The 17,625-nt window shown below is 50.4% G+C and overlaps 1 protein-coding gene across 2 annotated transcripts in view; it reads left to right on the plus strand.

The window, feature by feature from the left end:
- Positions 1-1,333: 1,333 nt before the first annotated feature.
- YPEL2 (yippee like 2) overlaps positions 1,334-17,625 on the plus strand; it is a 60,113-nt gene continuing 43,821 nt past the window's right edge. The window contains exon 1 of one of the 2 annotated variants that reach the window (XM_058676705.1): positions 1,334-1,405. The gene's annotated coding sequence lies outside the window, so the exon portion shown is untranslated. Of the gene's footprint in view, positions 1,406-6,047; positions 6,269-17,625 lie in introns of those variants that run through there. The other variant, XM_004590970.4, reaches the window with a different exon arrangement.

Here is a 17,625-nt window from a genome sequence, read left to right on the forward strand (position 1 = left end):
TAAATCTTAAAAAAGAAAAATAAAAAGAAAATAAAAAAGTGAGATTTGGGCCCAGTGCAGTGGCTCAACAGGCTAATCCTCTAACCTGCAAGTGTTGGAATCCAACATGAGTGCTGGTTCATGTCCCAGTTGCTCTACTTCCCATCCAAGTCCCTGCTTGTGGCTTGGGAAATCAGAAAAGATGACCCAAAGCCTTGAAACTCTTTACCTATGTGGGAGACCTGGAAGAAGCTCCTGGCTTCAGATTGGCTCATCTTTGGCTGTTGTGGCCACTTGGGGAGTGAACCAATGAATGGAAGATCTTTCTGTCTCTCCTCTCTGGAGCCCGGAACCTCTTCCAGATCTCCCACATGGGTGCAGGGTCCCAAGGCTTTGGGTCATTCTCTGCTGCTTTCCTAGGCCACGAGCAGGGAGCTGGATGGGAAGTGGGGTTGCTGGGATTAGAACCAGTGCCCATATGGGATCCCTGCGCATGCAAGGTGAGGACTTTAGCCACTAGGCTATTGCGCCACCCCAAACAGCATTACTGTACAACATGCATGACTATATCAGGAGGAACAAATAAAGCCCATAAATGACTTCATGTCAGGTAAGGGTTGTCATTAGATTATCAGATTTTAAATTTTAAAGTTTTATTTTTATTTTGGGATTTCGGTTAAGAGACACAGATATGTGCTATCTTCCTCATCAAGTTGATGGGACAATTCAATTAAATTCAATTACGCTGCATGTGAAATGTCTCTACCAGGTCCTCGAATATGGGAAGCAACACATATTTTCTCATTGCTGTTGCTGCTGCTAAGCCCTCGTCACTCGGCTTTTAGCTTGGCTTGGGTTTTGCTTTGAGGGGTAAATCCCAGCTCTGGGTGAGTTTTTATGCAAAGCTCAGTGGCATGTCTTGGGGAATAAGCAGTTTCAGTCTTTGATGGAGGAGTAGGCGTGCACTTTGAAGCCAGATACCAGGGCTCAAATTCCTTAGTTTCCTTAGTATCCCTTACTCCTTTGAGATCTGTGGGGGAAAAAATCTCAGACTGCTTTGAGGTTCAGTCCTACCTGAGTCTGTGTAATGCTGCTCAAGACACATTCTTTTCTCCCTAAATGGCAGCTGCTGTTTTGTTAAGATGCCGGGAGCGCCAAAGCATGGTGCTTCTTCAGGAGCAGTGTGAAAAGCTTGCCAGTCAACTTCAGGACTCAAAGGAGGCCCTTGGACAGGGATCAGAGATACTGTTTACTGCACAAAAACAGAGCATGATTACCGTGTCTTCCTGGGCAGCAGGTGGCCTCAGGCCCTCCTGTGTGATGCCATGTGAGGGGACGTTCCTGGGGGGAGGGTACAGTCCGCGTCCCCTGCCCACACAGGCAGAGCTGCACGTTCTTCCAGATGGTAAGGTCCCAGGGACAGCAGGTAGGAAAGGTGCATTGTACTGTGAGTTTTAAAATGTAAGTTGCACCCCCCCCCCCCCCCCCGTCCTAGAATACCCTGAAGTTTCAGGTTTAATGTCATACTACAAAGGTAGTATGCTGTTATCTGTTGATCAGGGTACCCAAGACAACAGACCCGGTCCCACGCCTGCTGGGCTTCTCCTTGGATCCCATTCAGATGCAAGCCTTTAGGAGGGCCCTCCAGGGTGCAGGTGTTGCAAACGTTGAGATGAGCCGAGACAGCAGATGACAGAGAGCTCCTCTCTGAGTGGAGTGCTGATGATGTCAGCGAGCTATGAATAGAGCACTAGGCAGGGTCTGAGAAGAGAAAAATGAGTCTTGTGAGGGATGCTGGGAGAAGCTCCTCTGGGCTGATCTGCGGCTGAGTCACCAGCAAATGGCCTGGAGGTGGGACAAAAGCAGGAAAACACTGGGAGGTCAGGGGGACACAGGACCGTAGGGGCGAAGGTGGGAGGCCTGGGCACGCTGGAGTGACAGACACGGCTCATGTCTTGGGGGATACGGGATGTAAGAGGAAGCAAGACAAAGAGGTCTCTGGTGTTTTCAAGGAGTTTACCTCTTAGAGCTGGGACAGAAAACACTTTCTTTTTTTAAAGGACAATACCAAAGAATAATGTGTCTTGTAAAGAAAATAAATTGGAAGATGTAATAATATTCTATTATCTCATATGGATGCTGGTTTGGGTTGTGGCTGCTTCACTTCCAATCCAGGTCCCTGCTAATTTAGTGGGGGAAAGCAGCAGAACATGGCTCAAGTATTGGGGTCCCTGTGCCCATATGGGAGACCTGGAAGAAGTTCCTGACTTCTGACTGCAGCCTAACCCATCTCTGCTTATTGCAGCCATACAGAGGAATGAATTAGTGGATGGAAGATAAATCTCTCTCTCTCTCTGCAACTTTGCCTTTCAAATCAAATCAATTTTTTTTTTTTTTTAAGAGTATCCTAGGGGCCTGGCTTGGTGGCCTAGCGGCTAAAGTCCTCGTCTTGAACACGCTGGGATCCCATATGGGCACCGGTTCTAATCCCGGCAGCTCCACTTCCCATCCAGCTCCCTGCTTGTGGCCTGGGAAAGCAGTCGAGGATGGTCCAAAGCCTTGGGACCCTGCACCCACATGGGAGACCTGGAGGAAGTTCCTGGCTTCTGGCTCCGGATCGGCACAGCACCGGCCATTGTGCTCACTTGGGGAATGAACCATTGGACAGAAAATCTTCCGAGAAGATTCTGTCTCTCCTCCTCTCTGCATATCTGACTTTATAATAAAAATAAAATAAATCTTTAAAACAAACAAACAAAAAGAATATCCTAGAAGAGCAGGGCACATTGAGTAGTCAGGGAGCTACATCCAGAGCGGGCCTTAAACCTCAGAACCAAATGTTGAGGACACAGCTTTCTAAGGACAAAGTGTTCCCAGCAGAGAGGGAATACTAAGGTATTCTTGGGTTTTCCAACCTCAGATTCAACCAGCCTTGCCCTGAAAATATTTGAGAAATATATTCCATCTGAACAGACTTCCTTGCTGTGCTTTCCTACACAATGCAGTATTACAACTATTTATGTCACATTCATATCCCAATAGGTATTGCATGCAGATGATACAAAGTGGGAAGGCCATTGTGACGCAGCGCATTAGGGCATGGCTGGGGGTGCCTGTACCCCCTGTTGGCGTGTCTGGGGTCCGATTCTATCCCTCCACTTCTTTTTTTTTTTTTTAAAGATTTATTTTTTTATTACAAAGTCAGATATACAGAGAGGAGGAGAGACAGAGAGGAAGATCTTCCATCCGATGATTCACTCCCCAGGTGAGCTGCAACGGCCGGTGCTGTGCTGATCCGAAGCCGGGAACCAGGAACCTCTTCCAGGTCTCCCATACAGGTGCAGGGTCCCAAAGCATTGGACCGTCCTTGACTGCTTTCCCAGGCCACAAGCACGGAGCTGGATGGGAAGTGGAGCAGCTGGGATTAGAACCGGCGCCCATGTGGGATCCCAGTGCGTTCAAGGCGAGGACTTAAGCCGCTAGGCTACCGTGCCGGGCCTGATCCCTCCACTTCTGATTCAACTTTCTGCTAATGTGCCTGGGAGGCAGCAGATGATGGCCCAAGTACTTGACTTCCTGCCATCCCCACATTTGAGGAAGAAAGAGAGTCAGTGTGCCAGGAGCACCTTGAGCTGGGCGCGGGCGCGGTGGGGGGAAGGGGCAGGAGAGGGCCAGCCTTGGTGAGGAAGGCCTGTGGACCATGGGAGTTTGGAAGAAGCCCTGCTGACTGCTGCGGAGAGAATGGGTGGGAAGCAGGGAGCCCAGCTGGGAGGTGGCTGCCAGGGGTGCTGGTGGCTCCCAACAGGGTGGTGGCAACACACAGGATGGACATATTCAACACAAGAAACAAAAAAAAGGTTTTCACTCCCCCCCTCCCATTTCTTTTGTTTCAGAGTAAATAGGGATTTTGAACGTGAGGCTGACAGGACTTGCTGATGGATTGACTGAGGTGAGAGGGAAGAGGAAGGGAAGGATTTCGGTGAGTGACTGAATCGGGGGGAACAAAGTGACCTTGTTTACAGTGGGTGGCAGGGCCCAGGTCTCAGCAGTGGAAAGGCAGGAAAAGAATGCATGAATGGATGGATTTGGCCAGGTGTATTTTTTTTTTAAAAAAGCCTTGTGTGGCTCTGAGTAAGTCTGTGGGTGCCTTTATCTGCATGTCTTCTCCTCTTTTTGGGCCCCCAGGATAAATATCTGTCTATTGTTGCAACATCCCCACTGGTCTCAGCTCCTGTCCACTCAGCAGATTCTTCAGAATGCTGTCATTAATGTCCCCAGGACATTTCTGCCCACGACAGGTGCCCAAGGACAGCTAAAGGCCCTTGGGGTCATTGAGGAGAAGTGGCTTTCTTCTGTGTCTCACTTCTTCCTTTTTGCTTCTCAAGTCACAGTCCTCTTGCTGGTCTGCCCTAAGCTGGCTCATGTTTTTGTCTCCCAGCCTTGCATCTGGTGGGCCAATCCCCCCCAGCTGCAGACACACAGGAGGCCTGCAGGGGTCCTCAGAGCTCCCTGGAAAACGCTGTATGTGGCCAGTCCTCAGCTGACATTATCTTTTATTTAAACGGAAACAGTAGCCACCAATGTTGTTACATAACCTACCAGTATCCCAGGGTGGGAAACTTGGAGTTGCATCTCCTGTTGGGGAGTGGTGATGTGGCAACACAAACATTCCCCATAGCAGGATATTGCAGAAACATTTTAACAAGTTTGACTTTCTGGCCCTACTTGGAATTTCAGAGCTGAAAGGGACTCCACAGATCACCTGATTCCAACCCTCCCTATTTTAAACAGTGGAAACTCAGGACTTAGGCAAAAACAAAATAAAAACAAAAAACTGGCCCCAGAGGCAGATGAGCGTGTTTGATAGCAAGATCTTGGTCATCTCAAGAATCCTATCACCTCTCCTTGAGCAAGGATTCAACTGCAAAACCTTGTTTGTGGTTCTGACCTGACAGCGTTTCCTGTCTGCCTTGAAACCACGTGCTTCTGTTTATGCTGACATAGGCGAGTGGGGGGCTGATAAGGAGAGGGCGGTTTTGGTTGGTTTCAGTGGCAGTGGGACTGGCTTCATGCTCCACTGGGTCATGTGTGATGACGGAGTAGAACTTGGTTCGCCAAATATCTTCTGAAGACAGCTGAGTGGGAGTGCAGGGTGAAACTTTGCGTCAGGTGGAGGCAGGAGTTTATGCCCCAACAGCGGGCAGCTGCACCCCTGGAAGCATACCCCCACCCCGAACCAGTTTCCCTTTGGAGCAATGGCAGAACGTCAGCCAGCTCTGCTCTCTCTCCTCTGGCCCCTGGTCATGGTCCTCATGTCTTTATCACACTGACCTGTTTTCCTGCTGGGAGGCTCTACCCCACTCCACCCACCTGGTACCTCCCTGGACTTCCTGTCTGCCATGAGCTTATTTTTTAACCTCCTCTTCTCTTAAGGGCACCACCCTACTGCCCCTTCTATCCTCAGCTACCTTGAAAGCAAGAAGCGATGGTAGTGGAGCTGGAGGCTGGGGGCGGGAGAGGTTTGCTGAGTCCGAAGGCCCGTTTCCTACTCTAAGGACCTGGAAGAATGGGATATGTGTGTGTGTGCTGGGGGAGGGTGTCCTGCTTCTGAGCAGAGCAGAGCTGGGTCCCTGGTACGGGCGCAATCTTGCAGATTCCAACTGTCCTGGAGCCTGCAGGGCATTTCTGAACTGAAACTGTGCGTTGGGGACAGCTTCAGGTGCAGGGGGAATAAAGTGCTCTCCTAGGCGTTCCAAGCAGCAGGGCCACACACCCCCACCCTCCAGCTCTGGGAATCCCAGGTTGGATCTGAGAACAGACACCTCCCCTCCCCCAGGTCCCATAAGCTGCTTCCTCCCCGGCGCTGCGCCCTCATCCCCTTTTCTCCTTGCCCCTCTCTATAGCCAGTGCTGAGCCCCGGCGCTCGCCCCTCTCCACGCACCCGAGCCCCGGCCAAGGCACAGGGGCGGGGGTGGGAGGCAGGCAGACAGGAGGGCGGAGTTTCGTCCTTCGCTGATTGGCTCCAGACGAATGGGCTGCGGCCGTCCCTGGCCAACCCGCGGCGTGTTGCTAGGTGCTGAGCCGAGCGGATAGGCGCGGGGGCGCGTCCGTCATGGGGCAGCCCCCGGCCCGGACTCGGAGGGATGCGGAGTGGCGGCCGCGGCAGTGGCGGAGACTGTAGCTTTAAGGGCGCGCCGGTAGCCCGCGCTCCAGCCGGGCCGAGCTTCGCCACTGCGCACCCCAGTTGAACCGAGCCTGGCGCGGGCCGGACGGGACAGCCTGCTGCCGGGTGAGCGAGCCGGGCGCGCGGACAGCGGGCGGGCGGGCGGGCAGCGCGGGCTCCTGGCGTTCGCTTGGGACACTGGGCCCGGAGCGCCTCGGGCCCGGCTCCCGCGGGGGCGCGCGGTGTCCTGCGGGGCTGTGGAGCGGCCCGCGTGGGGTCCCCGTGGGGGGCGGGTAGCGAGCGGCGGCCACGTGACCGGTTTGTTTACAAACACTGCCGGGCCCCAGCGGCGACTCTGAGAGGCCCCGAGGCGCGGGGGTCCTGGGACTGGGCGAGGGGCCCAACAAGTGCGCCAGCAGAGTTCAGCGCAGGGGACTGGGCACCGGGTAGCCAGCCGCATCTCCGCAGTTCATCCACTTACGGCTGGGCCACGTTGGGCAAGCGTGGGGGCTTCTGGTGCTCCTGTCCCTTGTGCCTTCTGGGGAAACCTGGGGTCTGGAGTCCTGCCTGTGGGGACCAGGCGCACTCGAAACTCCCTGGAGCGCTTCACCAGCCCCGCCTGGCGGTTCCTGGCACCTTCCCAGTGCCCTTGCCATGGGGGTGGGCGCGAGTCGCTCCTGCCAGGCCGAACGTGGGGGCCTCTCCAGCGAGGACATCTCGGGTGCCTCGAGGCCGAATTCCTCCCCCAACTCCCGCCCATCTCCTTGTTCCATTGTTGGGTTGGCTTTTCTCCCATCTGAGCAGCGGGGACACCTGTTCTTTGGGACTTCTTGCCCAGGGGTACCATCGCCTCTGATTTCACTCTTGGCTTCAAGACACTCATTGGGTAAAAAGCCAAGCGAGATGGTGACTGTGTCCCGTTTCTTTGCTTGTCGTGTAACTGGCTCTTCCACAGTCCCACGGAACTACTTCGGAGCTTTGCTAGCGTTTTTTGGCTTTGGGGCTTCCTTGTTTGCTGTCTTTGCAAGGAGGTGGGGGGGGGGGTGAGAAGGTGTGTCCTCCCTTTCAGTAAATCCAAATTACGACCAGACAGCCAGCTACTCAGCCTGTGTGCTCTTTTTTGCATGATACAAAAGATGGGGCACTGGAGATAAGGGGGGAGTCGGCCACTTCCCTGGACCCCACTTTCCCTGGCTGTGCAGTGTTGCTTGTTGCTTTAGCTCTAGGGTCACAGAGCGCAGAATCGGTGAGTTTGAATTCCCCTAAACCTGGCCCAGGGGACCCAGAGCAGTAGTACTGTGTGCACAGACTGAGTCCTGCCTCCAATGAGGAGCTTTGGGAGGGAGAGCGGTGGTATGAGTACCTGCAAGGCCTTTCCCCAGAAGCAATCTGGGGCCACCATGGCCAGACCTTGGCGCTGCACCAGCCTTGACCCCAGCTCCCTGACAGGCCCTTGGCTGGGAGTGGAGGGAGGTCTTCATGCATCTTTTTCCTCAGATGGGCTTTTCCTTATCAGTTAAGGATTTGATAACAGCAGTTCTTGGATCTGTTTTGATATCTCTGTGGCTGGGGGGAAAATGGAAAATAAACATCTTGGGCAAGAATAGGATTTTGTTTCTTTCACACTTGGAGTGGAATCCACAGTTGGGAATGTGCATGATGGGACCCAAACTGAAATGAATTCAGGGAAACAGCAGTTAGTCCTTCTCACCTGACGGGTGCTGTGATGACATTCTTTTCTACTTTATTTAAAAAAAAAAGGCTGGTCATGACCCATGAATTTGATTTCCTGATCAAACAGGTCATGACCCACAGTTTGAGAAACATTGCTTTAGGGCAGAGGTCCTCCAGCTTAAGTGTGTGCAGAAATGTTTAAGAATGTAGCCATGCCAGCTCCTCTGGAGACGTTGGCTTTGGGCGTATTTTTGCATTTTTTTAGTAGTCAGTGGCTCATGAAATTGCAGTGCAGGTGATAAGAAACCCCAACCATCGTGGGAACTGGGGCACATGAACATTGGAAGGTTGTGGAAGGTGTTAGCGGGGATGTGAAGTGCCATGTCAGGTATGCAGTCCCAAAGCCACTGACCAGCTAATCACACTGCACTGGAAAGTCTAAGGGCATGGTGTTAATTTCTGGCTGCTGTGTATCATTGGCTATGAGAGATTGTCCTAACCCCATCCCAAACCTAGCCCGTTGGAGGGCTGTAGTTGCTACTCCCTGGTACCAGATGTTTCTAGGTACAGGGCTGGGGCAGGGGTGGGAGTGAGTAGCTCTGATGAGGTGCTGCACTGTTAACACTTCATGCATGAAGTGACTTCTCATTGTCCTGATTTCTAATGGGTTTGAGCAGTGACACAGCCATTGTGCCTGGGGGATTAACAGTTGGCTTGCAGAAGAAAAGGTTGTTTTTGTTTCCTACTCTGGATTGTATGGCTGGCTATAGCCTAGGGGAAAGGCAGGCTGATGACTGCATTTTCATTTGGATGGTGGGGGATGTAGGAGTTCCTTTATCATCACAGGCTAATGAGAGATCAAGTTCCCACACGTGTTTGTCTGCCTCGGTCCTGGGAGGGCCCAGCTTGTGGGTACAGGTGAGTTTTATTTGGTTTCTGATGCTGATACTTCTATTTCCAAGCACACACGTACACATGCATCCCAATATAGCCACATGGTAGGGTTCCCCTCAATTATTGCGTCCAAACATGCTGGTAGAAGAAATGGCTTTGAATTAATCACAGCTGCAATTAGCTTCAAAAAGGGCTCCAAATTGTCCAAATTTAAATTAGACTAGGTCTTCTGTGCCAAAGGTGCGCCTTATATGGGAGCCCAACTGTAGGCATGTCTAGATTATCTTTAATTGTGTTCAGTGTGACCCAGGAGCTCATCCTCAGGTGGGCCTATGGAAGGAAGGCAACACAAGGGTGATGAGGGATAGGATATCCTGGAAAGGAAAAGAGGGAAGAGATGCTCAAGTGAGATTCCAATAGAGGCTTGGGGTCTGTTCCCTTCCCACGTTATCTCAGCGTTTCCCGAGGCTTTGTCAATCCAGCCACACTTGCTTTCCCTCTGGTATAAAAGGGATATGTATGAAGCTGTGGACAAGGAAGAAGCATCATTTTGAAATTTTGCTTATAGTGATGGAAAACCAGCCAGGGCCTATAGGTAGGCTAGAGGTACTGCATTATTTGATTGTTTTCAGCGATGCCTGCTGAGTATGGTCAGATGGGCAGCTAGTTCAGGGTCACAAGCTTGGAAGCCACTCCACTATCACCACCTAGATGTTCCCTCTTACCCACCTGTGATGCTCACCTATCACCTGGAACCTGAGGGGAGGGTTGTGTAACCACTCCTCTCTCGCGCGCGCGCTCTCTCTCTCTCTCTCTCTCTCTCTCTCCTTGTGGAAGACTCTGAGGACAGGAGATACCATGGCTCCTGTGTGTCTGTATTCCTCACCCTCTGCTCACTGCTTGGGCAGGACAGTGAAGATACTAATGCTAAGATGCTTTGTATCTAATGTGTGTACTTTTGAGAGTTCTGGGGGAGGTGAGGCCTAGCAGTAATGGAATGTGGGCAGAGAAGCCAGGGAAAGGTGAATGTCTACAGCTTTGTAAGTGTTATTCGTTGCATGTCTCTTAGGATAACTTGTTGGGGAAGCTGGGACATAGGTAATGACCATTTGTTCCTCATGGAGTTTCAGTTGACTGGATTGCCATATGGACTTGTGATTTTTCTGTTTTTAATGGGCCCTGTTATCACCAAGCTTGGTTAATAAAGACTCCTTAAACCTTAGACATGTCTGGCGTGATCTCGCTCACACCCCCCACCCCAACATGAGTTTATGTCAGGATTGCTCCTACTTGAATTTCCCTGACAACTGTGATTGTGGCTCTGGGAAAATTAAACTAAGAAGTCAGAGGAGCCACTCCCCCATTGTGGTTTGCCAGTGGCTTCCCCTTGCCTTGTTGCATGGGATCCATTCTTCTTGGTATTGTGGGGCCTGACCCTTCACTAAAAGCTTCTCCTGCCTCACCTCCTATAGTCCCTTCTGGCTTGTTTCTGATCCAGTGTAAAGGCAAAATTACATAAACAGACACAAAGATCTTCCATACACTGGTTTATTCCCCAAATGACTATAATGGCTGGAGCTGAGCTGCGCGAAGCCAGGAGCCAGGAGCTTCTTCCAGGTCTCTCACATGGATGCAGGGTCCCAAGGCTTTGGGGTCCTCTGCTGTTTTCCCAGGCCAAAAGCAGGGAGCGGGATGCAAAATGGAGCAGCTGGGATAAGGAACCGGTGCCGGCACCCATATGGGATGCTAGCACCTACAGGATGAGGATTAGCCAGTTGATCTGTTGTACTCTCTTTCCTGAAGTTTCTAAAACATGCCAGGCTTGCTTTAAATACAGGACTTTTCTGCAGGTTCTTTTTTTCCCAGGATGCCCTTCCTCCAAATCTTAGCACCAGTTGCATCTCAGAGAACCGCTGCCAGTCAGGTATCTAGGTCAGTTTCTCCCTTCCCTGCCCCTTTCCCTCTCTTAATCCCCTTGCCATCTTTCTAAGTGTTTTAATGCCATCTGGAAGTACCCTGGCTACTCATTTTCTGGAACAGAAGTTTGAGAGCCCTTCTGATTTGCTCTCCATGACCGAATGAATGGATGAATGACCAACCAAAAGAGCCCAGATTCAGAGTCCCTAGGTAGGAAATAATAAATATAAATAATATAAAATGAATATAAAATAAATATAAAAATGATAAATATTTTTTAAAAAATTTAAAAAAAGATTATTTATTTATTTATTTAAGATTTGTTTATTTTTTATTGGAAAGGTGGATATACAGAGAGGAAGAGAGACAGAGAGGAAGATCTTCTGTCCAATGATTCACTCCCCAAGTGAGCCGCAATGGCCGGTGCTGCGCCGATCCGAAGTCGGGAACCAGGAACCTCTTCCAGGTCTCCCACACAGGTGCAGTGTCCCAAAGCTTTGGGCCGTCCTCGACTGCTTTCCCAGGCCACAAGCAGGGAGCTGGATGGGAAATGGAGCTTCCGGGACTAGAACCGGTGCCCATAAGGGATCCCCGGGTGTTCAAGGCGAGGACTTTAGCCGCAAGGCCACGCCGCCGGGCCCAAGATTTATTCATTTTTGCTGGAAAGTCAGATATACAGAGAGAAGGAGAGATGAAGATCTGTCCGTTGGTTCACTCCCCTAGTGGCCACAATGGCTGGAGCTGAGGTGATCTGAAGCCAGGATCTAGGAGCTTCTTCCGGGTCTCCCACATGGGTGCAGGATGCAGGGTCAAAGGCTTTGGGCCATCCTGTACTGCTTTCCCAGGCCAAAGCAGGGAGCTGGAAGGGGATTGGAGCAGCCGGATACATAGAGCGCCCATATGGGATCCCAGCGCTTGCAAGGCGAGGATTTAGCCACTAGGCTATTGTGCTGGGCCCAGAAACTTTGAGAGGAAGCAATTCTCCACTTCTTGGGACAAGATAATACTCCAATTCTTTTGGCAGTTTCTTCCTTTTGCAATATTTTCATCCTCCCCTCTTTTTTCTTTATTGGTTGCCAGAGGCTGCTGGAGCTGCTCTTGTTAATAAACATCTCTTTCCTCCCTCACTGACTTTATTCCCAGCCTCGCTGTATTTTCCTGACCAACATTAGCCTATCAGTAATCACGGTTCATTAATAGCAGGAGGCTGTGAGTAGGGCTAAGAGCCTGGGCTTTAGAATCAAAAGACCTGGATAATTAGCTCTGTGACCTTGGACAATCTATGAACATTCTCTAAATTTTGCTCCTTATTTGTAAAAATATGGGCCTAATAATAGTTCCTATCACCCAGGATTTATGGGAGGATTAAACGGGAAGGCAGTGGAAAGCAGGCACAGAGCCTGGCACATGAGAACAGGCTGTGAGGAACAGCACTCTCGGTCCAAGTTGGATTCTATTCTCAAACCACTGGTTGGTGAAGAGGGCACTTAAGGGAGGGGAAAGCTACCACAGGTCCAGTCAGTGAGGACCAAAAACACTACTTACATGTAGGGGAACTGGGATGGATCTGAGATTGTCTGATGGCTGCTCCACTCCTAACGAACATTTGGGAGGAGTAATATCGGTAGGTGATTTTGGAGGGCACGTGGGCTACCTGTTCAATCCTCTGACCATTCTTGGTTTATCTTTGGATGGGGCCAGCTCGCTCTGTTATCTCAGTGCCTGTAAGATTGTTTCTGCTGGGATGAAGACAGCCGTGGCTGCGCTCTGCTTTTGTGGCAGGATGCTGTCAGAAATAGTTTTATGTAACTTGTTACCAGAATTCTTTCAAGGGTTTAACATTGTCAGGAAGACTTGGGCTGCAACCTCACTTGGTGTTCCCTTTAAGTAGCTCATGGGAGAAATTCTTTCGGAACCTGGTGCCAGGAAAAGCTTTGGCTGGACCGTGGAATTGATATGCTTTTTCTTTGTGCACAATTGGAAATTTATAACTGCTCATATTTCTCTGGGTGCCAGGAAGTACAGAGCCAAAGCTGTGGCTTGATTTCAGTAACCATGTAGGTCTCTGCATCTCCAGTTTTTTTTTTTTTTTCCAGTGTTAACCTGGCAAATTTTTGTGTTTTCTAGTGATTATGTTATTTGAAAATCAGTTACAGAGAGAGAGAGAGGTATCGTCCATCTGTTGGGTCGCTCCCCAGATGACTACAGTGGTCAGGGCCAGGCCAGGCCAAATGCAGGAGCTCCATCCAGATCTCTTACATGGGTAACAGGGGTCTGGGCACTCTTCCGTTATTTTTCACAGGCCGTTAGCAGGCAACTGGATCCAAAGCAGAGCAGCCAGAACACAGGCCATCACCTTTAAACAGGCTTTACACTGCTATACCACGAGACCAGGCCCTTCTCTTTCGGTTATTTAGATGTTAGTTTGGCTGTTAAAATCCATTTAGAGCTTACATTTTAGAGATGTGAACACTCAGGCGCAGACAGGCCAAAAGGACTTGTTTCAAATACTGTAAACCATACCTTTTGCTTCTCAGGCCAAAGGTTCTTTTACTCCTGCTCATTCTGGAAGGATATGCACTCCTAAGCTGAACCCAAAGTAGACCGTGACATCTCAGTACCAGGCCCAGGTTGCCTTCTCTCTGTAGTGGGAAGAGGAGGACTGTGTCGTAAGGTGCGATGCAGGAAGCCCCGTTCCCATTGCCTGGTTGGGTCAGCATGGCACTGGCTCCCTTGTCCGCTGTGTTCCTGGGCAGCTGTTTCTCTTCTCCCTCTTCTCCTAGTCGCCTCCCCTCGCCTTTTTAAGTTTTATTTTCATTGGAAAGGCAAATTTACAGAGAGGAGAGACACAGAAAGATCCCCATGCACTGGTTCACCCCCCAAGTGGCCACAGTAGCTGGAGCTCAGCTAATCCAAAGCCAGGAACTTCTTCCGGGTCTCCCACATGGGTGCAGGGTCAAAGGCTTTGGGCCATACTGTACTGCTTTCCCAGGCCACAAGCAGGGAGCTGGATGGGAAGTGGAGCAGCCAGGATATGAACTGGCACCTGTATGGGATCCCTACACATGCAAGGTGAGGATTTAGCCACTAGGCTATTGTGCCAGTCCATGTTTTGTTTTCTTGAGGAGTTCTGTCTAGGAGTGCTGTTCCTGGGACCAGGAGCATGGGCTTGGAATGATATTCCCATTCCTAGTTTGAGCTAGAGAAAAGAAAACTCTGGCCAGGAACTGAAGCTAGACCTTTGCTTTGTTTTATTTTCTCAGAGAACGATTGCTGAACGGATGATAAGGCCCCTGGATGCGAAAGATGAGTCAAGATGTGAACCCTGCCCCTAAGAGGATAGGGTTTTTTTTTTTTTTTTTTAAATAAAGGGTTATTTATTTGAAAGGCAGAGTTAGAGTGAGAAAGATCTTCCATCTGCTGGGTTACTCCCCAAAAGGGCTTCCACCTGGGGTCCTTTGCTTGGGTTGCCATTGCTGTACTTAAGAGCAGCTCTCTGGACATGGGCTATGACTTTCACAGGGCATTGAGGGACATGGAGATGTGAGGTTTTTTTTTTTTTTAACTATTTATTTTTTTATTGGAAAGACAGATCTACACCGAGAAAGTGATATAAAGATCTTCCATGCACTGATTTACTCCCCAAATGGCTGTAACAGCCGGAGCTGAGCCAATCTGAAGCCAGGAACCTGGATCCTCTTCCAGCTCTCCGATGCGGGTGCAGGGTTCCAAGGCTTTGGGCCGTCCTTCTGTTTCTAAGTCACAGGCAGGGAACTGGATCGGAAGTGGAGTGGCCACAATGTGAACCGGCGCTCATATGGGATCCCAGCGTCTGAAGGGGGAGAATTAGCCAATGCAGCCAATGTGCTAGGCACTAGAACTATGAGCTTTAATCCATGGTATGTGTCACAGGGACCCTTGAATGCCCAGCTGTCTGTAGGGCTTCTCAGAGCTGCTTGCCTGCCGCCAGCATTCTCGGACTCCTCCACAGGCCTACAAATGCAGAATTTTTTTTTAAAAAAAGATTTATTCAGTTTATTACAAAGTCAGATATACAGAGAGGAGGAGAGACAGAGAGGAAGATCTTCTGTCCAATGATTCACTCCCCAAGTGAGCCGCAACGGCTGGTGCGCGCCGATCCGAAGCCAGGAACCAGGAACCTCTTCCAGGTCTCCCACACGGGTGCAGTGTCCCAATGCATTGGGCCGTCCTCAACTGCTTCCCCAGGCCACAAGCAGGGAGCTGGATGGGAAGTGGAGCTTCCGGGATTAGAACCGGCGCCCATATGGGATCCCGGGGCATTCAAGGCAAGGACTTTAGCCGCTAGGCCGCGCCGCCGGGCCCAAATGCAGAATTTTGAGACTGGGGAATCCATCATAAAAAACAAACAAGTAGTGAGACTCCCCACCCCCTCAAAACACGTGCCCCTTCGGCTGTCAGGTCGGAAGGCTGGAAACCCCCCGAGTGGCGGCTGGTCTCTTGGCAGAAGCCCGAGGATCCTTGCCCTTTGATCCCCTTCCCCCAGTTCTATTTTTGCCTCTTGCCTTTTGTTTGTGTCACTGCAGTGTGTGTCACCTATTGTGTCCGTCTCCCCTTTATCTCTGCTTTGACCACATTGGTCTTTGTGAGGGGGTCCCTCTCCAAGTTGACCTGCTGCCAGATGGACCATAAGGTAGAAGGAATTCTCTCTGCATGGTTGCCCAGTAACAGTATAAGCACGTGTGCTGGGTAAACTGGAGATTGGACTTTTAGTTAGCTAATGTGACTCTGGTAGCAGTTAATTTGTTTCTTCTGGAATTTGAGGAAAACAGTTATCCCCACACTTAACTGCAGCCTTCAAGCTAATTATAACCTCCCCCCTCTATTAAACAGAGTGGGAAACTAGCTTTTCCCTGTGCCTCATCTGTTGTTCAAACTCTTTCCTCATTGGTTTTCATGTAGAAGCACTGAGCTTACCCTGAGTCTAAAGGGCAGGTTTTTTTTTTTTTTTTTTTTTTTTTTTTAAGATTTATTTATTTATTATTGGAAAGTCAGATATACAGGGAGGAGAAGAGACAGAGGAAGATCTTTCATCCATTGATTCGCTCCCCAAGTGGCCGCAGTGGCTGGTGCTGCGCTGATCCAAAGCCAGGAGCCAGGAGCTGCTTTCTGGGTCTCCCACGTGGATGCAGAAACCCAAGGCTTTGGGCCGACTACTTTCCCAGGCCACAAGCAGGGAGCTGGATGGGAAGCAGGACCGCCAGGATTAGAGCCAGGGCCCATATGGGATCCCAGCACAAGCAAGGCGAGGACTTCAGCCGTGACGCTAGGTTACCACGGCAGGCCCCGAAGGGTGTTTTAAAAAAAACTTGACTTCTTTGTGTTGTGATTTCTTGGCTTGAAGGCTCCTCCTGTTCTCCTTGAAGCTGTGGAGGCCCTGAGACCCAGGATGTACGCCTGCTTTTCTGATGAGTCTGGGTAGGAAGGATCCACTGGGGATGCGGTAGCAGGTGGGGATTCGAATCTTGGTTTTGTTTCTTTTTTAGATGGTTGAACTTAGGAAAATTGTTATTTTTGTGCTTTTTCCCCCCATCTGGAAAGCAGGTCATCATAATGCCTGCTGTGCCGAGTGTTGGGGGGATTGTGATGATGAACAACTAGTCCTCAACCCTTCGTGGACGCATAATGAGCAGTTGGTACATGGCAGAATCCTGTAGTCTCATTGGTGGTTGCTTCTGGGCCTTCTATCCTCCTTCTCCCTCTTCTCACCTTCTTGTAACCAGCACTGATCAAGTTGTCTTCCTGGGTACGTCGTGCAAGGCTGGGGGCTAGGGACCAGGGGCCAACCAGATGTGGTCTTGGGCTAAGGATAGCTCACCATCTGCTGGGAAGACTGAGCCATACAGAACTGGTGTTCTGGGACTTCTGAAGTTCTGCAAGAAGAACTGCATTTCTGCCTTTGGGATGCCAGGCCTGAGAGGAAGAGAGGCTTTTGAGTTCTTACCCAAACCAGTCTTCCATTTCCACCCGAAGAAGACATCCAGGAGTCTGCTGTGCATCCCGTGGCCTCTGCTTTGGCAAACCACACTGCTGGACAGTGTAATAATTCCCAGAACAAGACACACCCCTCTCAGGGCTCCCAACAAACTGATGCATCAGGAGTGGTCATCTCTTGAGACCACCTCTTTCCTTTGATTGCTTTTGAGTTTTAAAAAGTTGTTTCCAAACCGCCGTTGCAGAAAGACAGGGAGCCCAGCCACTGATGTTGAGTTTGGGACTTCTGTGAACTGGGAGATAGAAGTGAGAAAGCCAAAGGCGTGCTGCCAGCTGAGCAACAGAATTGTATTGGCAGATTTGGAAGGGATGGTTTATAGCTAATTGGGGCCCCAGTTAAGCCTTGGGGGTTGAGCAGTTAAAGAGAAATCAAGGTCACATGGTGGCGTCCCAAGTTCAAGTTTATTCAGCAGAGATGGAGTATGGGCAATGCAGATGACAATCAAATAATTGCTTCCGTAAAGGGAGAACTACAACTGTGAAGAGCATGTCAAACTGAGGGCCCACTTGATGGGTACTGGAGGGCCCCTTGACACAGAACTTCTGAAGAGAGCCCAATTCATTTACCCTATTTTCCAAAACCTTTTTCTTCCTTGATTTTCTAAATGATGATTTTTTGTTTTTTTCATTCTAGTTCAGGTGCAGCCCTTTCTGGGTGAAATGGATCAGATCCCACTCTGGGGGACGGATCTTGGGAAACATCTGCTTTACTTGACATTATCTTCTTAGCAGGGTCAAATACAAGGGGAAGGATCAATATGGCCAGGCGCTGGAGGATAGGGCCGGCTGGTCCCCTCCCCTGTGCTGCAGAGGCAGCGTAGGGTTCCTGTCCTTCCTGGCCTTGCTCCCTTGGTGCTGCGTGTAGCAGAAGCTCAGCAGATTACCCTGGGAGTGGACTTCTACTTTGAAAGTGGGGACTTAGAAGTCTCTTCCAGCCTGGGGAGGGTCACTTAGGAAGCACCAGG

This window comes from Ochotona princeps, chromosome 17 (genome assembly GCF_030435755.1).
Source record: "Ochotona princeps isolate mOchPri1 chromosome 17, mOchPri1.hap1, whole genome shotgun sequence".
Lineage (NCBI taxonomy): Eukaryota > Metazoa > Chordata > Mammalia > Lagomorpha > Ochotonidae > Ochotona > Ochotona princeps.